The sequence below is a fragment of the Vulpes vulpes genome, chromosome 5, assembly GCF_048418805.1.
Source record: "Vulpes vulpes isolate BD-2025 chromosome 5, VulVul3, whole genome shotgun sequence".
NCBI classification, from domain to species: Eukaryota; Metazoa; Chordata; class Mammalia; order Carnivora; family Canidae; genus Vulpes; species Vulpes vulpes.
Window position 1 is genome coordinate 115,739,961 of NC_132784.1, and position 27,011 is coordinate 115,766,971.

Here is a 27,011-nt window from a genome sequence, read left to right on the forward strand (position 1 = left end):
AATGGATTTTGAGGTGCAATAACCCAACTGTGCAGGAACCCAATTTCCTTTGTCAGGAGGGAAAGGTTCCTGACAATCAGGAATGCAGCTTTGCCTATTCCTCTGTCCTCTATTCCTCCAACTTCCAGGTTAACAAATGTATACTGAACTGAATAAAAACACTTAGAGAGCGCAACTAGGATGAATCAAGATTGTTACCTCCCTACGCACCCAGGATTCTTATTTCCAACACTTAGAGACACTTTTTCTCTCCCAAATCACTTGGCAAATGGGACAGGGGCAAGGGCCAGGAACTGGCTCATCTCTCCCTTGCAGATTCTTACTCTTTCATACACCCAATTGTGTCTGACAGGTTAGTTAAAGAAAAAAAAAAAAAAAAAGGAAAACAGCTGCTTAACAAATGTATGTGATTTTATAGAATCCTAATAAAAATCACAACAAAGATCAGGAAAATAACATGTAATGTTGAATTATCATAATGGAATCACTCTGATTAAAAATATGATTTCTTGCCCCAACCATGACTTTTGCTTTCTATGATTTAGTGAGGCTCTGCTTCCTATACACAATCTCTACATTTATTCAAACATGTCAAAGATACAACACTGCTCCAACTGATGATTATAGTTCTGCAGGTTACACGTTCCTTTTCTTATCTAATGTTTCCATCTCTTCAACTTCCTGGATACTGAAAAACCATCAGTCTCAGAAGTGAAAAAACTAGGAGTAACATTTTATGTGATTATAAATAAGAATTCTAATTAGAATTTACAGAACATTTCAGGGGATAGTTGGTAATTTTTAAAGTACAGTCAGTCAACTTGTAAGGCTGTCAAAGAACTAACAAGTGAGTGAGTTACACAGGAATTTCCCCAGAGTGCCGAGGGATTTGGATGTAAGTTATTGGCTACCATGGATTTTGGATGAGCAGAAAAGTAAAGCAAGGTCATCATCTTAAGTGGAAGAGAGTATTGCTTTTGTTGCAAAGCGTCTGTAACACAGGACTTGTTTGAGGATTCAGCGTGCTGCTGTCTCATTGGAGGGAGAACAGGAATAGAAGAGAGAAACCATGGAGTGATCAGACATCTACCAAAACCAACTCTTTTTTTTTTCTCCTTAATGGAAATTGTGCTAGGACATATGTGTGCATGTTCTGATGAGCCACACTTAAGTTATTTATTAAACACTGCTCACTGTAAAGGTTGGGTAATATATTGACACTGGGATCTGGCTGGGAATCATTCCAGCAAGAACTTTATTGAAGTGAAAACAGTAAGAAAATTGGTTCTATCATAGTTATTATTGACATCTCAAGACTGGCTTCCAAAAATTAAAGCAATACTGTATTTAAGTATTTTTTCTATGTAAGTATTTAATTGTACTCCTTTATCATCCTTTAAAATAGGATTGATTCGGTTGTTTTTCCAAAGAGAAAAAAAGGTTATTTGCATATATGTAAATAGATGTATTTATATATATGTAGATCTATGCATCTACCTACAAATTTACTTTATGGCGTACAATTGAAGAGGCTACTACCATCTCTATATTGCTTTTGTTCATATATGAAGAAAGAGAAAAGATCATCTTTGGGATGGTAAAGAAATGCTAAAACATGGTTTTTGCCCCATCATTTTGGTTATCAGTCCCTCAAAGAACAAAAACTGACTTTGTAATAGACAGACTTTTTGTTTTCCTTCTTGGAGAGCATATGCATCCAGGATAAACTAGATTCTCTGTTTCAAGGCAATTTGCATGACAGTATGGTAGTTAAAAATGTTTCCATCAGTTTTTGTACAAGGTATTGCACATGGATTATGTGGTTTAATTGCAGAACAATGATGATGTATTATTACTTTTAATTCATAAGTGAAGTAATGGAAGTCAGAGGGATCACGTGGACAGCACATCATGGAGAATTTATCAAAGCCTTTTTGTCTTCACTTGAAAACTCCATGAAGCTGGAATCTTCGTACTCCAGTCATTGAGGTCTGTGAAAACAGTGACCCCAGCTGTCTGAAATTACCCTGCTGGGGCAAAACATGGCCAGAGCAGGTCGCAGAACCCTTTTTCTTCTGCAATGCAAAAACAACTAAAACCCATTTCACTGTGCATCCACCAAGTAAAGGGTAGGTTTTGTGAAACCCACTAAGAGCCCGAGCGGAAAAGAGATCTCTTGCGGTACCTCACTAGTGAGCCCATTTCCATAAACCAGATTCTAACAGCTAAGAGTTTCCACCTGCATCACTTTCCAATAGTAGCTGTAACCAACTACCACAAACCAAGTGGTTTAGAACAATGAAGGTTTTTACTTACCATTCTGGAGGTTAAAAGTCCAAAGTGGATCTCACAGGGCTAAAAATCAAAGTGTTACAAGGGCTGAGTTTCTCTCTGGAGGCTGCCAACATTCCTTGGATTACGGCTTCCCCCTTTGGCGTCCGGAGGAAGCAATGGTCAGCCTGATGGCACACTTCATTCTGACACTGACTCTTCTGCTCCCCCGCTCACCTGCATAACCTGGAATGTTCTCCTAGCTGAAGGTCAAAAGGTCAAATGATTTGCAACGTTATTGCCACCCAAATCCTTGATTTCCCTTCGCCCTATAACACAATATAGTCACAAGTCCCAGGGATCAGGGTGTAGAAAACAATTTACGAGCCATTATTCCACCTCCCACACTATGACTTTAAAAATAACAATGGAAAATAAAAGTTGTAGCAGAGACAAAAGGTCAAATGTAGACAAAACCTCAAATTGCTTATCAATGCATTCTAAGCCCCACAAATCAGAGAATGATCCTGACAGGAGCATCAGAAGAAATACAAAAATCCTCTAAAACTACTTGGAAATTTCAGAAACAGCCGGGAAGTATAGCTCCAATTTAGCTGTCTGGAAACTGCATGACCTTAACCAAGTCTGTAAACTTGCATTTCTAGTCCTCAGATTCCTCATCTTCAAAATAAAAATGCGACAGTCCATCATGTCATTTCTAGAGGTAGAGTATGATCTACTGACAGGCAAGGTTTTCATGAAGAAAGGAAATTCAGAGAAACATGAGTACCAGTTGCACGTGATAACACAGCACCTAACAAAACACAAGGCAATTAACATTTCACTACTTTAAAAAATGTGCGAATCTGACACTGATTACAATAGTGCAATTATGAGGAGGGAACCTTATTTTTTCTTATAATTTACAGACGATGAAGGATGGAACCTTAGAAACATTTTGGACAAAGTAAAGCAGATACCCATGAGGACTATTATATGGAAATAATTATTACTTAACTTTATTATGTATTGTATTCAATGTCATAAAAATGAAAATTAATTGAAACACTATAAGCAGAAACATAAAAATCTCTATTTTAAGAATAAAAACAACAGCATTAAAACATGATTAATAGGCTAGTGAAAGCAGTGGTGCTAATACAAAAATGTATAAATGATTTGGAAAAATATGAATCTCATATTTATAACACTTCAGATCATATTAATTAGGATCTCTGATTTTATATTATGTCTCATATTGTACAACCAAAATAAAAACTGTAGTCCCAATTATTTAAAGGTATAAACAAATAATAAAATGAATAAAGCAGAAAAGCATTTTCTGATATCAAATATTGCCAATCTTTAAAAAAAAACTATGTTAGTTAAAATTATTCTCTAAATATATATGCCCCTTTCTCTTCATACTACATATAATCATATACATGTGATTCAAACATAACTTTGTGGGTATTGATTTTATAATACTCCAGAGCTGTTGAAATGCTGAAGGTATCTTGTGGCTAGGAAAAAAGAAATCAAATTCACGAAAATCAGATGGGGATAAAGCAGAAATATAAACCCAGTAAGGAAAAAGACATTCCAAGGTATGTGAACCTGGACACTTCTGTAATCTCTTTGGTCCTTATTTTTCTTATTCATAACATAATGTTTCTCCTACTATCAAGTCTGTGATTCTATAGAAAATGAACTGATAAGATCCAGGAGATTTAAGGAACAACCAGAAAATGAAAATCGCTCAATATTAGAAGGACTAAAAGCATTCTAGACAAAGACTGAATAAATAAGCCCCTCCCAGAAAGTGGCTTTGCTGGCAATGGGTTGGGAAGCTGTGAGGGAGGGTGAGAGGTGGGAGCAGTTAGAGTTGAAAAGATGTTCTGTGTTTGGAATCTGGGGCCAAGATGAATTTGCAAAAAAAAAAAAAAAATGCAAATAGGTAGTTAGAGTGTGGTTTAGGCCCCGAAATCATGGGGGGATATATGTATGGGAAGATGGTTTCGCCCCAAAGCCACAATGAACAACGACATTTCAACAAAGCTGAAACTGAGGTAGAGAAAGCCTGAAAGGGAAGTTGGAAGACAGTCAAATTGTCACTGTGGCTAGAACTGAGCATGAGGACTAATACGCGGTTGATACTCCATACGTTGCCCACCTGTATTGACACGTCCCCATACCGTTTACACAACCGGATGACTAGAATGACAAAGAATGTGCATCCACTCTGCCCGAGAACCTTGTAACTAGTTATTTTCTTCTTAGGAAAGTTACAGGGGTGCCTAAGAAATGGTGAAAATCTAAGAAAAATTGAAAGTTAAATCTATTTACCGGATTTCTGGCTTGTCCACGGCGTTACAGCAGCTACCAGAGCAAGGAGAGAACACTGGAGCAGAGTAGTGAGAATATTCTGTTAATGCAAAGTTTCACAAAGCTCAGTATCTGCCACATAATGGGCTTTGATGCACGTTGCTGGTGATGAGGGCTGCTGGATAATGAATCCGAAGCCTTAGATGTTCACTTAGTCCTGCAACTTACTCACCACACTTCCTTCCCAAAGTCTTCAATGATTCATCCCAGTTTCCCCATTTATTAAGTGGTAAAGACAAGTAGCTCTTACACCCCCCCCCCCCCCCCACTTTTCAGAGGTGCTTTTTCTAGACTTTAAAAATCGATAAAAATCTATATGGCTGGGCAAATCTGGCTGTTACCGAAATAGTAAGCTGCAAATGGTGACACAACATACACACGAGAGCTGTAAAGAAGGCACACAAAATGCTGGGATGTACTGACCGCGGACGGCAGGTGCTGTTATAAAAGCACACAACAGTTGTGTTTTCATTAATGCATGAACGCAGGACTACGGTATAATATTGGCGCTGACTGACTCAGTCGCCTTGATGGACCGGATGGGAGTGGATAAAAGGAAGCGTCTCCCGGAGGCTGAGCTCAAGGGAGTGTGTGTCAGTGTGGTCCAGGCTTCCCGGATCACAGCAGAGCCGCGGCCTTCGTGGCGCTGCCCTGCAGCCCGGCCTCGCGCACAGCCTCAGGCGAGAACCGAGAACCGAGAACCCGTCCAGACTCTTGAAGACCCGACAAGCAGGTGAGCCTAACGGCACCCACCGGGGATGCAAAGGACTCTTCGAAACGTTGCGGAAAACGTCAGGGACTGCTACGGATCTCTCTCCTAACAGTGTATTATTAGACATCCTGGGGCAGAGGAAGAGTGAGTTACAGTGGTATAAAGAAAATAATATTAAAAATGTGTATATTTGGTTGAAAATGGAAGAAACCACAGAGAAGTCAAAAATTTGGGGGAAACCACAAAAATGATTAGATTATGCAGTTCTCTCCCCAGGGAAGTAAAGAAACCTTGCCACTACTCCAACAGGGGAAATTTAAGAGGGTGGAGACAACAAAGGAATTCTAAACAGAAAGGAGAGGCTAGCGGTGACCTTTGATTTTTTTTTTTTTTTTTTTTATAGCATTCTTGGACACCCAACTGCTTGGAGACGGCAACATTGTTTCTGAATCTACTGTAAATAAATCAGAATCGTATGTATTACAATTATGACACCGACCCTGGCCATCCCTAATGGGGCAGGGAAAGTCGCTCATTAAATTCCGGGTATTCTGCATGTCTCCAGCGGGGCACAGAGGGAACGTCCGCAGCACCAACCCCGGGCAAGAGCGAGCAGCGGCTGCAGGACCCGGTGGGCGCCGCCCGCCCCCGGAGTCGCCCCGCGCAGAGGCCTCCAAGGTCAGGCCCGGGGAGCGGGCGGCGGGGCGGAGGGGCCACCCCGCGGGAGACGCTCCCACCGGATCCCAGTTTGTGAACAGAAAGGAGGGGAGGACGGACAGGGGTGGCTCCGGGGCTCGGCTTGCCCCACGCTCCTGCCCGCTTCCTTCGAAGGGAAATATTCCTTCTGGATGCTCGCTTTGAGCCCCTTTGCCATAAAAGGCAAGAAGATGACGTTCCTCACCACAGTGTTAGGGTCCGAAACTAATGTGGTCTGAACGGATACCTTAATTTGACAGAAGACTCACAAGAAAATAAAGAAATAAACCTGATCAGTACTAATGCCTTCCAACCACTTTTCCTGACATCTAGTTAAGAATTTCTCTTAAAACTTAACCCAATTTTCCTTCACAAAAAAATATTCAGATAAACATCCATATATTTAGTAAAATGTGCAAAATAACTTATTTCCAAGGCAACCCTTGTGAAAATTTCAGAGACAGATTCATAAATTCTCAAAATACCCTACCATAGCAATATATCACATGATCTTTTATCATGTTATGGTAATGTGTTCTCTAATTTATGTATTGATTAGAAATACATTAAAATCTTGATCACTCTGAAATGTGTAAACATCTTTGTGGTATCTCTGTGGATTACGGATAACATTTTCACAATTTTGTGTCTGAGGAAAGATGAAATCTGAGAGTGATTCATTAATTCTCAAATTTGAGAAACTTGTCAATTTTAAAATAATGAATCTACTTAGGGTTAAGAAGGATACCAGGCTCGTGACTTTTGCCAGTTACTCAACTTCTTCACGTTTTTTAAAGTACAATATTTATATGAACAAAGTTATTTTCAAAACATGTTAAGAAGTATTATTTGTAGAAAAATCCCTTTAGGTTTATTTACTGCTTATGTGGAAATATATATTAATAGCATATATGTGTGTGTGTGTTATAACAGATGACATATAATATAGTACATACATATTTTATAGACTTTATTGCATGCATATACATTATATGCATCTGTACACACATATATATTATTCATATATGATATGAATATCTATACTACATATATTTTACTGCATATGTTACACTACGTATATTATGGAAACACATATGTATATAATTTTCACATCCCTTAGAATGACCTTATTTTTTCTCAATGAATAATTATGAGTTATCAGGAATACTTCAAAGGCTAAGTAGGGTTTTTTTTTTAATCATTTTTACCGTTGATCCAAAAGTTCAATGATTGTTGACAATTGGCTACATGTTTAGTTCTTGCAGATGTAACAAATTACACGTTGGAGTTGATGTCACATCCTTCGATAGGTTTAAACTTCCACAGTTTTATTGCTTGTTAGCCCTTGCTAATTTCATGTTTCTAAAGAAACATGAAATCATATTAAGAAGGGCACTTCTGATGAGCACTGGGTGTTATATGTAAGGGATGGATCACTAAATTCTATTCTCAAAACTAATATTACATTGCATGTTAACTAAATGGAATTTAAATAAAAACTTGAAACAACAATATGCAAATAAAAATAAAAACATGAAATCAGACACCCTTAAATGAATTTCTTTTTATTGCATTTTCAAAACCACAGATGAAAAAAAAACTCCAAGTCAAGTCAGAGTTTATAAGAATGCTTCAAAAAAGAAGAGAAAATAAAGGTTTATAATGTTTGGAAAACTTTTAGAATCTTTGTTTCCAGTATTTTATTTCTCTTATTAACCTTGGTCCAACACAAACTAACTAGAGTCAGGATAAATCTAATGATTTTCCACCAAATGAATTCCAAGTTTGCAAAAAATAAGAACTGATAACAATAAGGACAATATTTTGATATCCACCCCTCCTATTTAGTTCCATAAAGAGGAAAACTATAAAAACAAACAGTGGTCCATCCAAAAGGCAGAAGCACAAACATGACAGGCCTTGTGGTACTATTTCCTGAATGCCTCATGTGATTTTTTTGGGAGAGTATTTTTATAGGCTAAATTATGGAATCATAGAATCATGGAATTTTTAGAACTGAAAGGAATTTTAGTGATCACTAGGGTTATGCTTAGCAAATTCTCTCTTGAATGTTCAAAATAATACCCCAAAAAGCTAGTATAACTTCTAAAGAAACTCCTCTCTCCAAAGACTGCTTCCTATACGTGTTGAAGTACTGGGTTTACAGCACCATTGTAGTTACATTGTGGTCTGTATATCAACTATAAGTTTGGCTTCTGTAGGATTCTCTTACATACTTATCTAACCATATCCCATACAGAACCTCAGATAATTTCCCCAGGATAAATTTCCAATGTATGAGAATGTCTGCCACTAACTAAAATCCACATCATATAACAAAAATTGTAGCTCAGCTTTGCATTTGTAAAGTCATATATTAGTATATTAGAATACTTTTTAGGTGGAGCATACACACGACATTTCTGTAACTCACATAGAACCCAACATTGCATACAGTAGGGACTAGATATTTACTGATTTTTATGTTGCTGTTGTTTAAACTTTTGGTGGCATCAGTCTTGAAAAATAAAACACAACAAACCAGAGTATCAGATGGGCATCTAAACCACACTGTTTAGTAAAATTTAACTGCCTAAAGATTATCTCATTTAAGCCTCACAAAAAAATTATTGGCAAGTGAGAAGATGATGGAGAGGGATGATATTTGTCCTGAGTTACACAATTGTGTTACACTGAGCTTCCAACTCAAGAAGGTCTCTTAAAGCACCCTACATCCTTCACTGCCCCGAGGAGGGACAGAAAGCCAAAAGGAATGCACATTCGTTGTCTATTTTTCAAAGGAAGGCTAATAATTCTTGGAAAAATCAGTTCAAGTAAAAATACATGTAACAACTCTAATTACCGTATGAAAAGCAAATTGTAAACTAAGGTAAATTAAAGAAAATAAAAGCTAAGATAAACCATGTAACCTCATTAAAGAGGAAAAACAAAACAAAATTATTCTCCTCAGAAATCTCCCTTAGGGCAGCCCGGGGGGCTCAGCGGTATAGCGCCGCCTGCAGCCCGTGGTGTGATCCTGGAGACCCAGGATCGAGTCCCACGTCGGGCTCCCTGCATGGAGCCTGCTTCTCCCTCTGCCTGTGTCTCTGCCTCTCTCTCTCTGTGTGTCTCATGAATAAATAAATAAATAAAATCTTAAAAAAAAAAAAAAAGAAATCTCCCCTTAGTTGGGGTGCCTGGATGCCTCAGTCAGTTGGGCTACTGACTCTTGGTTTTGGCTCAGGTCAGGATCTCAAGTCATGATCTCAGGGTCTGGGGCACAATTGGGGTCCGCACTCAGCAGGGAGTCTGCTCCAGGATTCTCTCTCTCCCTCTGCCCCTCCCCCTCCTCGCACAGCTCTCTCTCTCTCTCTCTCTCTCTCTCTCTCTCCAAGACTACTCCTCTACCCCTGTAGAGAAGGAGGAGAAGCAGGCTCCCCACGCATGGAGCCCAAGGTGGGGCTCCATCCCAAGACCCAAGATCATGACCCCAGAGGAGGGCAGATGCTCAACCAATTAAGTCACCCAGGCACCCCAAACAAATTTTTTTTTAAGAAAGAAATGCCCTTTTCATTCTTATCCAGTTTCTTCATGGAAAAAAGAAACACACAGTTTCTTGGAAGAAAAACAACCCCTGAAAAACATGCTCCCTGAATGCTCAAGTTCCTCCTCAGTCTAATCCTCTCAGTGTAGCTCATAACTCTGAGTAAATGTGGTGAGAAGGGCAATCCATGGAGACGCACTTGCTTAGATAGTCTTGGGACCCATTTGTGTGCTTGCATGGAAGGCAGTCTTACAGGTTTGTACATTTTCTGCAACAATAACGTTCACGCATGCACAGGTCTGATAAATTTTTGCAAGACTTTAAAAATTTCTATTCTTAATATGATGAACTTTTTCCTTTCAAGCATTCTATTAAACAACTCCACTGCCTTTCTAGAGAACTGCAGATTTAACTTTGATCTTTTGGATCAGCACAATTTTAAGTGGACTTCACAAATAGTTAATATTAAAAGTCCATTCTCTTTCATTTCTCTTATATTGGGCATTTTCCCCCATCCTTGTAGGTGGTTTCTTAAGTCACTAGATACATTTATTTTTATTTAGGCATCTTGGATCTTTCAGTAGGAAAAAAGAAACTTTCCCCTAAAAAAAAAAAATCAAAATACTGGGTGGGCTTGTAAAGTTCCAAAGTTACTTTTAAGTCATAATTAGCTGCCAAAATTGATATAACTTATCAGCTTGCATTTTTAGTGCAAGGAAATTTCCAATTATTGGAATCAAATTTTTTTACGAGTAAATGAGGATATGATTCTTTTCTACATTTAGTGGATTTTTAATATTGTGTTTCTTTGATCAAGTTTTATCTGGCTGGATAAAAAGTACAATTAGCATGTTCTATGATTAGAGGAAGATTAATGAACTAATTTGAGAACTGATTCCATCTGAACTTAGTGCCTCTATAGTATGGAATGACTTAAATTTCAATGCCTTATTTAATGCCTTAAATAGAAGGTAGAACTCATGACCAGAAACCAATTACAGACACTCTAAATTTTAATATGTGATAGTTCTGCTTCTTTACACATTACTTAATGAACTTTTACTGTGCAAATACAAAAAATTCTTAAACTACATTCATTAAATCTGATTATTTAATATTCAATACTTTTTATAAAAGATCCCATTACAGTGACTGTTAGGATTACACAGGAGGGGGAAAATTATTCACATTTAATTTTATAGGAAGCAAGAAACATGTATAATTTTATAAAAAAATTTTACTTGCTCTTTAAATGACCCTCCAACATTGTCAGATTTTATACATTTGCTAAAGTATTGGATTTTATCTCAGCAAGCTACACCTCTGTTTTCTAAATGCACCCCATGCAGAGCCCATTTCTAAGGAAACCATTCCTGGCTGGCCCCCGCGGAGACTTCCCCTCCTCTGTGCTGCACCTGACGGGGCACACTTTTCAATTGGAGATCGTACCCTATCGTTTTGTAATAATTATTATGTCTGCCTTCTCTTTTAAAATAATGGACTCATAAATGGGCGAACACCTTGGTTTCATCTTTTCCATACCCTCTACTTGACCCTTTACCTAGCAAACAGAAGATGAACCAGAATGTAAATTTCCACTAACCAATAAATTTCAGGAGAACAGGACTTTTGTTGCTTCATGTGGTTTTCATTGCTGTGATCTCCCAGAAAGTACCTGGCACAGAGGAAATACTCGATTAAGTAACATTCATCGACCGACATCCGGGTGGCGCAGCGGCTTAGCGTGGCCTTCAGTCCAGGGCGTGATCCTGGGGTCCTGAGATGGAGCCCCACGTCGGGCTCCCTGCACGGAGCCTGCTTCTCCCTCTGCCTGTGTCTCTCATGAATAAATAAGTAAAATCTTTAAAAAACAAAAAAAGAAATATTCATCAATCTAATAAAATTCTACTAAATTTATCAATGTAATTAGCTTATTTATTTATTTATTTGATTTTAATTGGATCCTAAAGTGTCTAATCACAAAAAGTATTATTTGCCTATTATTTACTCTGAATTGTATTAGTGTATAAAATATCTTCTGACTTTGAGTTTATATCTCAACACACATTTCCATTATGAAAATTTAAAAAAAAAATCACATCTACAACATCAAACTATACGCTCTGCCTGCCCTTCCGACATGATCCCCATCTAACACACACATGTGCATTACATCTCCCAAGTCTGGAACTATCATCAGAAGCTTTAACCAAACTCTGTTTGAATCTTAACACTGAAAAGGGGGTGGAAACATTGCTGTACAGTCTCACTCATGATATTTCTGGCACTATTTAGGTCATTTCATGCCAAATAATTGCAAGAGGTCACGTTAGATTTCAGAAGTGCTATCTCGTGCCAGGAACAGGAAGATAAGTGAACATGATGAAACTCTCACAGGTTAACAATAATTACAACAACGTATTTTTCAAGCCCTCTTTTTGGCAATCTCCTGTTTCCAGTGTATAATTTTAATTGCTCCATTCATATTGAATTAAACGTCAACTAGTAAAATTTAACGTGTTTATTTAAAAGAGCACTGGACTGTGAAAATCAAGAGACCCAGATTCATGTACCCATTGAATCATTAATAAGCTGTGTGTCTTTGGCAAGTCACTCCTGTTTTCTTATCCTTAGATCCCAAAATGAAGAAACAGGTGGTTGAGTTGCGTGATGTTTGAAGTCCCTTTGAGCTCTGAAATTCTAAGATCGTTCTGACTTATCCCCAAATGTTGGTATTTCCCATTTTTTGCTTATATCATTATGCTTCATGTTCTTCCTTCAGCTTAGAATACTCTTTTTTCTCCTTGTCTTTTCAGATCTGGGTGGCTTTTCAAGACCCAATCTGTTTCCAATTTCTAGCAATGAGACTTTCCTGATTCCTAATGTTCTCAATGATTTTTCTTCTTTCTGATCTCTTATGTGACTTACCATGGACATTTTAATGGCCACATTAATACATTATTTTATTGGATATGTTACTTTATTTTTTTATGTTCAACAACAGAATTGCATATTTATTAGTCTTACATCTCCAAGTAGATTACTTACCTTTTGTAGGAGAGATAATGGCTATGCTTCTTTTATATTCCCTATGGCTTTTAGTGGTCTTCTGGGTATTCATTAGTTGTTTTGAGAAACAGGTTGATTGCGGCGCCTGGGTGTCTCAGTGGTTGAGCATCTGCCTTTGGCTCAGGGCATATCCCGGGTCTGTGATATGCAAAGCTCCCATTGGGCTCCCTGCATGGAGCCTGCTTCTCCTCTGCCTGTGTCTCTGCCTTTCTCTCTCTGTGCCTCTCATGAGTAAATAAATAAAATCTTAAAAAGAAAAAAAAAAACAGATTGATTGCTTAATTGATTATAGAAGGAAACCTGGAATATTTGTGCAATTGAAAAAATTCCACAATTAAAATTCCATTATTTTATCTTTTTGCACAAGATTCTTAAGCAAGATAGGACTGAATTTCCCATCCTAATCATAATAGTGGTATTTGAAGGGCCTTTCAGTCCCTGATTTATGTACCTTGTTGTTTCTGAGAATCAGTTTTGTTTATGAGGGAGAAAAAGGCTTTTGGTGAGCCCCCTGTGTGTGTGTTCAAGTTTTGGGAAATTATACCATCTTAGATGATTCATTTTAGCTAAAAGATTTCTTCATATGGCCTAAGGAATGAGAACAGGATCATAGATTAAGAGAACCGCATTTTAGTACCATCTTTGTCATGAAATCCAATACCATATATCTGTGCTCAGTTTTCCTATTACATAAGTAAATCATGTTATTCTCCTGACTGAATTCACAGATTAGATGAAGATAAAACAAGAAAATTAAAACAACAACAAGAAACTTTGAAATATATAAGCAATATAAAAAAATGCTAGAGGAGCGCCTGGGTGGTTCAGTTGGTTAAGTGTCTGACTTCAGCTAATATCAAGATCTCAGGGTTCTCGGATCCAGCCCCCCAGTCAGTAGGACTCCATGCTCAACAGAGAGCCTGCTTCTTCCTCTCCCTCTGGCCCTCTCCTCACTCATGCTCTCTTTCTCAAGTAAATAAATGAAATCTTTTTTTAAAAAATGTTAGAATATTACTACTTACAGCTTGCTCTTTCTAATTAATCACACTGGCTAGGATTTCCTTCAACTCTGGTAAGAAAGATTCCAAGACAAAAATTGATATGTGAATCTGAGATTTTGCTTTCCGTTGACAATGGAAATAGCCAAAAACAATGCCAGTGTGAAAATAACTTAGAATTTAAAAATTATCTATTTTCTGAAGAAAAATTTTCTCCATAAAATATCTCCAAATAATGTACTTCTTATTTATAGAAATGTATGACTTTTCTATGATATATTTGTTAATGAATGTGCCTGAAGATTGTGACAAAGCTTATTTTTTATTAAGTGTCATAGTATATTGTTAAAAAATGTTTGAGTATCCATTAGTGTGTGTTGCATTATGAAATCCAAGTGTCATAGTATATTGTTAAAAAATGTGTGAGAATCCATTAGTGTGTGTTGCATTAATAATATAGTTCTTTATTGAGATAAATCAATCTATAAAGAAACTATAAAACTTTAGAGAAGAAGACTACAATTATACAATTCTGATAAACATTAAATAAAAATGTCAGCAGAGAACAAGTGAATGAATTATCTTGGGTTTCCTCTTGAGAAAGTCTGTATAACTTTCCACTAGTTATCTATTAATTAGATCTCTTCTAGTTTGTTCAGCTTTAATGAGTTTTTTTATGTTCTTGAATGCTTGTTCCTTTTTATCTCTTTTTCCTTTTCTTTCTTTTGACTTATTATTTATATTTATTAAGGGCTAATTTTAACTTAATAAGGTCCATTAATTATATCACTTAATCTCCACAATAAAACTCTGAGATAAGTAACATTACTGTCTTTATTAAACTAAAGACAAAATTAAGTTTTTTTTTATTTTTTTGTTTTTTTCTCTTTATTGTTTTTATTGAAGTTTGATTTGCCAACATATAACAAAATTAAGTTTTTTTTTTTTTTTAATTTTTTTTTTTTTTTTTTTTTATTTATGATAGTCACACAGAGAGAGAGAGAGGCAGAGACACAGGCAGAGGGAGAAGCAGGCTCCATGCACCGGGAGCCCGATGTGGGATTCGATCCCGGGTCTCCAGGATCGCGCCCTGGGCCAAAGACAGGCGCTAAACCACTGCGCCACCCAGGGATCCCACAAAATTAAGTTTTAATGAATGAGTAACTCACCCAAGTCTATAGCGAGCAAATGGTCACATCGCTAACAAAATCCAGGTCTCTGAATACAAAGTAGATGCTTTTAATTCTAATCCATTCTGCTTTTGTCTTGGTAGCATTATGTTTATTGGCTCTTAATTTTTATTCCTTGAAGAAGTTCTTGATCATTGAACATTGAAAATAATTTTCACATTTGAAATTTACAATCAGAATAAAATTTTAAGCTACATTAGATAATAATTCAAGTCAGAAATCTGAAGGGAATTTTAATGTAATCATAGAATGTATATTTTTCATTATACAAGTCTGTCTCTGCAAACAAACACATAATAAGGTAGATTGCTTGGTTTTCAATAAAGTCATTCACTCATTCATTCATTTAAGCAAATTCTTTGTCAAGGTCAAAAAAAAAAAGAAGAAAAGAGTGAGATGCTATCATAGATCTGAGGAGTCTAAAGGACTAAATGCAACACGATATCTTAGACTGGATCCTGAAACAGAAAAGACATTAGTGGAAAAACTGGTAAAATTCCAGATGAAAGTCTTTAGTTGATTTAACAGTATTACTAAAGCTAGTGGGATAGTATCGACCAAAGCACCGAGATATGTATTTATGTTCACATTAAGGAAAGCTGAGTAGAAGATTATACAGAAACTCCCCCAACCATCTTTGCAATCTTCATGTATATTTCAAAGCTATTCAAAATAAAAAGTTTAAAGTTAAAAAATGCTTTATTGAGTATGGCTATATGGTGTTAATAAATAGTCAGGAGAGAAAAATCAATCTGGCTCCTCTCCTCAATAAGTTACATCTAATTAGGAGTCTTGACTGTAAAACAATAGAATCGCCCTTTATGATGTCCATAGAGATGTCCATAGAGAAAAGATGGATATAAAGGGAAATAGAAATCAACCCTACTTGTCCAAGATAAAGGAAAATACATTGAGATCCAGAAAATCCTTCACAAATTTATTATATTATCTAAATTTTGGTGAAACCAATAAAAATGGATACTATTTGGAAGCCAATATTGCTTCCTATTCTAAGGATAATCTTGAAAAAATTTCAGTGAACTGAATATTTCTCCTTATGAATAACACATAAGGTTTTAGATAGGTGAGTAGTTATATAGATAATAGCTACATAGATATACTAGTAGATAAAGATGTAAAATTTTCCTTAACTATATTACTAAAATACCTTTGTTAAATGAATGGTATTTAATTTGTTTTATTCTAGACACTAATAGTATTGAATTAATAAAAGATCCAAGAGAATAGTCTTAATATATTAAACATTTCAATTAGTAACAGACAGTATAGATAACAATTCTGCTCTAACAGAACAAGATTCTATATACTCTTAGAAATCTCTAGTTTTTCAAGGAACAGGGACTTATACCTTGAGTTTTCTCAGGCTTGTTTATAACTCCATCTTTCATATTTCAAATAGGAAATTTTCCCTTTTTTTTTTTTTAAGTAACATATACACCCAATGTGAGACTTGAACTCAAGACCTGAAATCAAGAGTCGCATGCTCTACCAACTGAACCAGACAGGCACACTGGAAATTTTTATCTTAATATGCTTCTCAAATATTCAGTTACATTTACTATGTTTAACAGAGTTATGAAAGCAAATGTAGTAATTGGTTTGATAAGAGGTTTATGTTAATGTTGACAAGCAATATACTTGAGAGAATAATCATAAACAAATTATAGGATCTACTTTTGTAACTAATCATTCAGAAACCTATTAACAGAAGGTTCTGTGAAGAGAAGAATACTGTGCATGCCACTATGTCTGGGTACTATAAATATAGGATTGGAAAGACTTTGTGAACATTTAACTACATTTTAACCAACAGCCTGCAGTCCATTTTCTATCAGTAAAATGCCTTGGAGTTTCAAGAAATCCAGATGGACCACATTACCATTTGGCTTCCCTGAGCAGTATGAAAACATGACCGTGTTTCTCACAAAAGTATACAGTTTTATATTAGTGTTAAGTGCTACAGTATCTTTAAGCTTTTAACTTACTTTGACCTGTTCAAAACAGAATATTCCATTTTGTTGTCATTTGAGAGTTGTTATGACTCATGATGATAGCAGCCAGTTTGCCAGTCAGTAATGGGAATATTTACAAATATACAATCAATAATACCATGTTGCCACCTTAGGTATGTAAAGCTGATTTTTTTGACACAGCATCAGGAGTATGTGGATTTTCATTTGTTTCTTGGCAGTGGTAATAAATTTGGCTCAATCCATCGACACTTTGTTTTCTAGTCCTTCATATGACTTGTGTCTTCCATTAGCATTTTAGTTGTCAGAGTTCTCAGACACAGTAAATCCAGCTACAATGAAATAATAAAGTTTGCTTTTGGTTCACCAGCCTCTACTGTCTGTACATTTTGTCTGTCTTGCTTACTCAACCTTTAGATATTCTCTCAAGAAATGTTCTCAGGATATCAGCTGATGACCTCATTTACATTTCAGCATAACAAACAAAAAGCATGTCAACTTTTCCCAGTGATATTTTCTTTTTTGGGAGTTGAAAATGTATTTAGGAAAAGGACACAAAAAAGTACCTCCACAATATCAGCTACAAATAGGCCTATTATGAGGCCTGCTTGGAAGGAAAGATAAACCTTCCCATTAATATAATGCAGGTGATATGTATAGATATTTACAACAAAGTTTGCTGGGAACCGATTCAGTTCATTACTGTTATCCTGGCATAATTAGGAATAGAGTCTCATTTCATTCTCAAAAATGTCCCAATTTAGATATTAAATGCTATGGTTATTCAGCCATATAGAAGGGCCAGCACACAAAGGGACCCAGACCTTGCCCACAATAGGATATAGTGAGGAACATATGCATGAAAAGACAGATGAATTGATGTCCACATTTTTTTAGTTCTTCTTTTCAAATATTTAATAATCCTACAATCATTGATAATAAGTTACAATTCTTTTTTAAATTTTAAGTCTTTTCTTATCTTTATTGCCTTAAGTGAAAGGAAGGCTAGATTCAAAGTCACACCTTAGAAAAGGCAAAGTCAACATACATTTTCTGGTAAAAAAAATTCCATATCTTCTATCTGTTTCCAATCTTTGCAGGTGAGAGGAGTATAGAGACGATTGCCAAAAAGACTGTATTTGGCTCAAGATCCAAGCCCCGGTATAAAACTAAAAGTTGCAGATGCTCCAGCAAGACTGAAAAGCTTTATTGGTTCCAAAGAAATTGAGTGATATCACATTTGTCAGTATTTTTTTTAAATGTATTTTTTAAAAGTGCAGATAGAAACATACAGAACCAATTAACAAAATCCTTGGAGGAGTGGAACAGTTGAGAAAATCTGTAATGTAATATACTTTCAAAATGTGCTGTTTTGGTCACTAGTCTAATTACATTCACAACACACATCATGTTTTTGCTGAATATCTGTGACACAGCCACCAAGCCAGGGACTGACAACCTCCAAAGGCAGTTCAGATATCAGAATGGCAAAGGCAATTTCACACTGCTCTACCCTTTAGTTAGTTGGGTCACACATTTCATAGGAGTCAGAGTAGAGTTTGTGAGGGAGTTTTGCTGGGATGTCTTTCAACTGAGTTTTTCTCACTGTTTAGATATTTCTCCTTACACGAATGCCATTAATCACATAATGTGATGTATATTTGTAATGGAGAAAAACATCATGTGTAGGAAGGTCTATTTAACTTTTGTTTAAACTTCAGGACAAGGCAAGCCCCTAAAATATCACAGTAATTTTAGAGAAAATAATGCACACTGCTAAATAGAGCAAGATAGGGGGGAAGTATATGCTTCCGTTAGATCCACATTAGCCATAGCATGCCTCAAATGAATTTCTTAATTATGACAATAAAAATTAGTAATAAGTATTTTTCTACCTGTTGCTGATGACTCATTACAAACATAGCTAGGTCACAAGCAGCAAAACAGAAACCCTTGAGCCAGATCTAGTGATTTATTCTTTTAATCAATTTATATGTACTTAAAATTGGAGCTTTTATATAAATATATGATGTAAAAAAAAAATCTGCTTCTCTCTTTAGATAGGATGTGCTTTCTTCAATTTAAAATAATCCCTTACACTTCCCACCATTCTTATACTTGATCTTTTTCATGTCTGTGTAGTTTATTTGCCTGTACTGAATGTAGTCAGCACTCAGCACAGGGCTCTCCTTTATTATGTTGGCTAAAATACTTTTTAAAATATTATTTTCCCATTCTTTCTTGGAGCTACAGAAGCTGGGAAACAAAATCTACCTTCCCATTGTTTCTTAGAACTAAGTTCTGGATGTGACTTTGCTTTTAGCAACTGGTAAACTCAAGTTAGTTTTGGAAGACAAGGTGAGGTAGCTCTGCCTCCAACAGCATCCCTGGAGATGAGAGTGTTTAGTAGTAGTTATGCTGGTGGACCCAGCATTCCTTGTTTGGAGGCCTGCTGCCCAGAGGCAGCTGTAGGAGCTTACTCAGCTCTGCATTGCAATTAGGAATGGACTAGGGCAATAGCAGTCCTCTGGCTCCAGCTTCTTGTCATTCTATGATGGTGTAAGGGAGGATCTAATTCTCTACAATCAATTTCTCTCTGTTCTTTCTTTTTTTCTGTTTGTAATAACTAGAAAGATTTCTTTTTTTTTTTTTTTTTAGAAAGATTTCTATTATCAGTGTTGGCACTGTCCCTTAGAGGAATCCCTGTTCCATATATAAAAGCAAGCTAATGTTGATTTTGGAAGAACTGTAGAATTATCACTCACTCTTATGTATAGAAATGTAACTTAACTGGGGTTCATTGTCTCAAGAAAAAAATATAATGGAACATTTTAGGTGACCTACACTGGTCCAATATCCATTATAAAGTAAACATAAATACTTTTGAGTTGGAGGTAAGAGAAGTGAATGATCAAGAGCGTTCAAAGGAGAGTATCAAAGGCTCACCAGCTCCATGGATTTATATAGCTTCAACCAATTTGTGCTGGTAGGAAAAGGAAAGAATGCCAAGGACCACCTCTCCCCAGAGAGAAGGGAATTCACTGGGATGGACTAAAAGATCTGTATTCAGGATTTAGACACTAGGAAGGCCCATCCTGAAGCAAAGATGATGAGGCTAAATAGCTGTACCTTGAATCCAACACAGACACTCTAGCATGTCACACATGCTCTGGGGACAATGGCTAAGGACATAGAGGTCAAGTGAGATTCTGCTTCCAAGTGTTATGCACAAGGGCTCCCACAGAGTGGTCAATTCCTTGAAGCCAGAAAGAGATATTAGCTTCCTGCTAATCTCCTACTTGTTTCTGGAACCAGTTTTCTTTTCATTTTTTTTAAAGAATTTATTTATTTATTTATTTATTTATTTATTTATTTATTTATTCATGACAGACACACACAGGAGAGAGGGAGAGAGAGAGAGAGAATGGGGCAGAGGGAGGAGCAGGCTCCATGCAGGGAGCCCCACGCAGGACTCTATCCCCGGTCTCCAGGATCAGGCCCTGGGCTGAAAGCCACGCTAAACTGCTGAGCCACCCAGGCTGCCCTGGAGCCAGTTTTTATATGATAATATTGAAACCCTAAGCTATGAAGTAGGTCCTGTTGGCTCCATTATATCTTCACCTGGAGAACTAGGAGAATTATTTTCTCCCCAGTTCTCTCCTTAGCACTCGTGTGTATAAAAAATGTAAATGCTGGGTTAAATACGTATGTTGCAAGCATCCTACTTCCAGTCCATGTCACTTCTTTCAAGCCACTTTAGGAATCTCACATTGATCTGTCATTTGCAAATATCTTCTCCCATTCTGTACGCTGTCTTGTAGTTTTGTTGACTGTTTCTTTTGCTGCGCAGAAGCTTTTTATCCTGATAAGATCCCAATAGTTCATTTTTGCTTTTGTTTCCCTTGCCCTCATAGATGTATCTTGCAAGAAGTTGCTGTGGCCAAGTTCAAAAAGGGTGTTGCCCATGTTCTCCTCTAGGATTTGATGGATTCTTGTCTCACATTTAGATCTTTCAGTCATTTTGAGTTTATCTTTGTGTCTAGTATAAGAGAATGGTCTAGTTTCATTCTTCTGCATGTGGCTGTCCAATTTTCCCGGCACCATTTATTGAAGAGACTGTCCTTTTTCCAGTGGATAGTCTTTCCTGTTTTGTTGAATATTAGTTGACCATAGGGTTGAGGGGCCATTTCTGGATTCTCTATTCTGTTCCATTCATCTATGTGTCCGTTTTTGTGCCAGGACCACACTGTCTTGATGATCACAGCTTTGTAGTACAACCTGAAATCTGGCATTGTGATGCCCCCAGCTATGGTTTTCTTTTTTAAAATTTCCCTGGCTATTCGGGGTCTTTTCTGATTCCACACAAATCTTAAGATGATTTGTTCCAACTCTCTAAAGAAAGTCCATGGTATTTTGATAGGGATTGCATTGAACATGTACATTGCCCTGGGTAACATTGACATTTTCACAATATTAATTCTTCCAATCCATGAGCATGGAATATTTTTCCAACTATTTGTGTCTTCCTCCATTTCTTTCAGAAGTGTTCGGTAGTTTTTAGGGTATAGATCCTTTACCTCTTTGGTTAGATTTATTCCTAGGTATCCTATGCCTTTGGGTGCAATTGTAAATGGGATTGACTCCTTAATTTCTCTTTCTTCAGTCTCATTGTTAGTGTATAGAGATGCCACTGATTTCTGGGCATTGATTTTGTATCCTGCCACATATCAGATAAAGGGCTAGAGTCCAAGATCTATAAGGAACTTATTAAACTCAACAGCAAAGAAACAAACAATCCAATCATGAAATGGGCAAAAGACATGAACAGAAATCTCACAGAGGAAGACCTAGACACGGCCAACACACACATGAGAAAATACTCCGCATCACTTGCCATCAGGGAATTACAAATCAAAACCATAATGAGATATTACCTCACCCCAGTGAGAATGGGGAAAATTAACAAGACAGGAACAAACAAATGTTGGAGAGGATGTGGAGAAAGGGGAACCCTCTGCACTGTTGGTGGGAATGTGAACTGGTGCAGCCACTCTGGAAAACCGTGTGGAGGTTCCTCAAAGAGTTAAAAATAGACCTGCCCTACGACCCATCAATTGCCCTGCTGGGGATTTACCCCAAAGATACAGATGCAATGAAATGCCGGGACACCTGCACCCCGATGTTTATAGCAGCAATGTCCACAATAGCCAAATGGTGGAAGGAGCCTCGGTGTCCATCAACAGATGAATGGACAGAGAAGATGTGGTCTATGTATACAATGGAGTATTCCTCAGCCATTAGGAATGACAAATACCCACCATTTGCTTCGACGTGGATGGAAATGGAGGGTATGATGCTGAGTGAAGTAAGTCAGTCGGAGAAGGACAAACATTATATGGTCTCATTCATTTGGAGAATATAAAAAATAGTGAAAGGGAATAAAGGGGAAAGGAGAAAAAATGAGTGGGAAATATCAGAAAGGGAGACAGAACATGAGAGACTCCTAACTCTAGGAAATGAACAAGTAGTGGTGGAAAGGGAGGTGGGGGGGTGACTGGGTGATGGGCACTGAGGGGGGCACTTGATGGGATGAGCACTGGGTGTTATGCTATATGTTGGCAAATTGAACTCCGATTTAAAAAAAATACAAAAAAAAAAAAAAAAGGAATCTCACATTGATCTCCTACCTACAGTATCTTCCCATCATTGCATACCTCTAGCAGATGAATCATCCAAATGACCCCACTGAGCTTCTCTCATCCCTCAGCATGAACCCTGGCACTCTACAATGCAGAATGGAAGCATTTATGAAATAGTATTTGCAACTTAAAAATGCATATGTCAAGAGCAATTTCCTCAGAAGAATGAATGACACAAGAACCCTATTTTATTTCCAGTGTGCTGGCAGCAGCAACCAGTGATTTGTCTGTAATTACAGTACGCTGAAGCATGAAGCTCTTCACCCCACAAGAAGGAACACATATGTGGAATAGTCAAGAGAGAAAACTCCTGCTGGTAGTATCACAGAAGGCAGGTCATGAAGCCAATGATTCTCTACAGCCACACACCCTGAGAAAAGCCAACAGTTCAAGTGGAAATCTTTTGTGATTTCCAGACACTTGAACTTTTAATAAAAAAGGAGGCCTCTGTGGGACGCCTGGGTGGCTCAGTGGTTGAGCCTCTGCCTTCAGCTCAGGTCGTGGTTCCGTGAGTTCCAAGATTGAGTCCCACATCGGGCTCCCTATGAGGAGTCTGCTTCTCCCTCTGCTTGTGTCTCTGCCTCTCTCTGTGTCTCTCATGAATAAATAAATAAAATCCCCCCCCCCAAAAAAAGAGCCTCTGTGACATATAAGACAGCATCACATATGGTAATCAACCAAGCTGAAAATTGCAGTAAAGATGCACAGTACCGCATTTATGTATCATATTTTATATGCATATTGTATTTTATGTATTTATTTTATCTTTATTTATTTTATGTATATGCTGTATTTTCTGTATTTATTTATTGTGTTTTATGTAATAAAGCAATATGAGGAACTCTGCTAGTGAAGAATGGATGTTATTCTCACCCCAGTAGGGACTTTGTACATCTGTTCTTATTGGGGTGTCATGCAGATAGCATACAATGGCACTCGTGCAAAATGGTGGCACGAGTTATTTTGAGAAGTTATGTTTCTAAGGTTGACAAGATTTATAAATAATAAGAATGCAACAAGGGACACTGACATATACCAAAAGTTTCATATTAAATTACATATATAAGAATTAAAAAGCCTCTGTAATATTTACTTTCCTAAGTTATTACCTGCAAAGTCTAAAAGCTGTTTTCCACACATTCAACATGTTCACCTATCTCAGTGCATTTAGTCATGCTCATGCCCTAACATCAAATCAGTGTGTATCAGTTCATTCTGAAAACGTAATCATCTGTTATTTGCCCCTGTGTGATTCTATACAGGTAACAATACATCAGAGCTTCACCTGTTGTCATGTTCATAGGCTCATATTCAAGTGGCAGAGAGAAATGAAAGCACACAACTGCAATATAATAGAACTTGTACCACTACACAAGCATGGGAAGGTCAAGAAATATAGGCAAGGTTGTGACTCAATCATTGCAATGGGCCACCAAGTGAGGCAGAACATATTCCAGATGCTTCCAATACATTTACAAACTTTTTGCAGTTTGCATGCAATGCATATGGCAGAATCCATATGACTGCCTGCTTGTGAGCTGTGTGTCACTTAAAAGAAAGTCTTCCTCCTCCCTCTCTTTCTCTTTGGTAGTGACCACAAAGGCCTCACAGAGACTGCAGAGCCATAGAATTGAAGCAGCCAGAACTCTGGGTTCATGGGGAGAAGAAGTCTTCCAGAGATTGAGAAATAAACTTTGTCTTGTCAAACTACTGAAGTTTTAAGGTGTTTCTTGTAGCAGCTAACATTGACTATCTTGGTCATCCCAGAAAGAAATATTTTCCTGGTCAATTTAATTAAATATTATAGCCTGGTACTGGGAATATACAATTGTATCAGATTTTGACAGGACTCCTAGATGAGAGTCATCAATAGCATAATCATTGAAACTAGTACACATGGCAGAAGATATTTGCAAATGGCACATCAGATAAAGGGCTAGTATCCAAGATCTATAAAGTACTTATCAAATTCAACACCCAAAGAACAAATAATCCAGTCAAGAAATGAGCAGAAGACACAATCAGACATTTCTCCAAAGACCTACACATGGCCATCAAGTGCAAGAAAAAATGTTCCACATCACTCAGTATCAGGGAAATACAAATCAAAACTACAACGAGATCCCACCTCACACCAGTGAGAATGGCTAAAATTAACAACTCAGGAAATGACAGATGTTGGTGGGAATGCTGAGAAAGGGGAGCCCTCTGCACTGTTAGTGAAAATGCAAGCTGGTGCTGCCACTCTGGAAAACTGTGTGCAGGTTCCTCAAACAGTTGAGAATAGAGCTACCTTATGACCCAGCAATTGCACTATGGGGGATTTAACCCAAAGATACAAATGCAGTGATTGAAGGGGCACCTGCATCCCAATATATATAGCAGCACTATTCACAATAGCCAAACTGTGGAAAGAACCCCGGTGTCCATCGGCAGATGAATGGATAAAGAGGATGTGTGACTACTACTCAGCAGTCAAAAAAAAAAAAAAAAAAAGAAAGAAAGAAAAAGAAAGAAAACTGAAATCTTGCCATTTGCAACAACATGGATGGAACTAGAAGGTGTTATGCTAAGTGAAAAAGTCAATCAGAGAAAGACAATTATCATACAACCTCACTCATAGGTGGAATTTAAGAAACAGGAGCATAGAGGAAGAGAGAAAAAAATAAAACAAGACCAAATCAAATCAGAGAGAGAGAGACAAACCATAAGAGTCTTTTAATCATAGGAAACAAACTGAAGATTGCTGAAGGACAGTAGGGTAGAGAGAAGGGGTAACTGGTTGATGAAAATTAAGGAGGGCACGTGATGTGATGAGCACTGAGTGTTATATAAAACTGATGAATTACTGATCTCTACCTCTGAAACCAATAATATATTATCTGTTAATTAATTGAATTTAAGTAAAAATAAAAAAGAAAATAGTACATATGTATATGAAGAAATAATAGTTTAATAATAGTTTTGAAATAATCTTCTACATTGAGTATTGCTAAAATATAAGATTAGATAGTCACATATCAGTTGGCAGGATGGGAGAGAGAAGATCCTCATACATCTTTAAGAATTTTTTGAAATCATCTGGTCAAAAACGAGGCATTAAGGGATTTTTATAGCAAGGCAAGACCGTGGCCAAGTTTGTGTCTTTTAAAAAAAGTTCATCTGGTAGCAGGATGGAGAATATTATGCAAGTAGTTTGACAGATAAGTTAAAAATCTTTTACATTAGCCTGAGTAGAAGATAAGACCCTGAGCAAAAGCAGAGACGCAAAAGTAGCAAGTTTTAATCTAAACATGATTAACGAGGAAAAATCTGAAGTGCTGAGGTAATTGATTATAAATTAGAGAGTTGGGGTGAAGGAAGAGGCGAGGCAGAGCTTAGTTCCTGATTTCTGGCAGAGGGACCACGGCACCACTAGCTAAGGAGTTAGATTGGAGAAAACAGAGTTGAAAGCAAAATAATGAGTCCAGAACATAATGACTTTGCTAATTTCCAGAAAACAGAAATATGAGTAAGAAAACTCAGGGATAATGGCTAGAAATACAGACTGCTTGCACAACATTGTGAACATAGTAGGTACTCAATATGGTTGTTTTTCTTTCTTTTTTTAAAAAAAATGTAAGTTATTAAGGGTAGGGAATTTGAGAACTAGACCAACGATTAGAAAAATATTACTTGTTAATAAGCCAAGTAGCAAACATTTTGATGGCATTACATCGAGAAGAAACATGCAGGGGCGCATGGGTGGCTGAGCTGGTTACGCGTCTGCCTTCAGCTCAGATCCTGGTCCCGGGCTCCTCAATCAAGCCCTGCGTCTTGGCTCCCTGCTTGGCTGGCAGCCTGCTTCTTCCTCTCCCTCTGCACTCCCCCTTGCTGGTGCTCTATCACTCTCTTTTAAACAAACAAACAAACAAATAAAATCTTTAAAAAAGAAAAAGAAACATGCAGATGCCCTAAGAAGATTTCAGATTTCCAAAGAATTTCTGAAGGAATGACAACCGTGTACCTCAGTTGAATGCTATTCAATCTCAGCAGTGGAATCCATTTGCTAAAGAACTGGTTCTACAAGTATCTGAAAATGAACTAGGAAAGAAGAGACAATATTTTAGGAAAAATAAGTAAAAGGGGACAAGGGGGAAGTAGAGAGGATAGAGGAATTTTTATTTTTTTAATTTATTTATTATTTATTTTTTATTTTTTATTTTTTTTTAGGAATTTTTAAAATAACATGTTTTTCTATAAAATCTTATGAAGAATTCTCCACTGCAATATTTGAGGTGATTGACAGAAGGAAAAACAAATGAAAGAAAATAAGTTTGCTGACAAAAAGAGGAATTAGCTTCTACCAAACCTGCTGCAGCGACATTTCCCCAGCCCACACATGATGTACTTTCTTATCTATTTGCCAGGTAGGTGGATGCTTCCTGGTGGCACCTTCACTATTTACAAGGTTTCA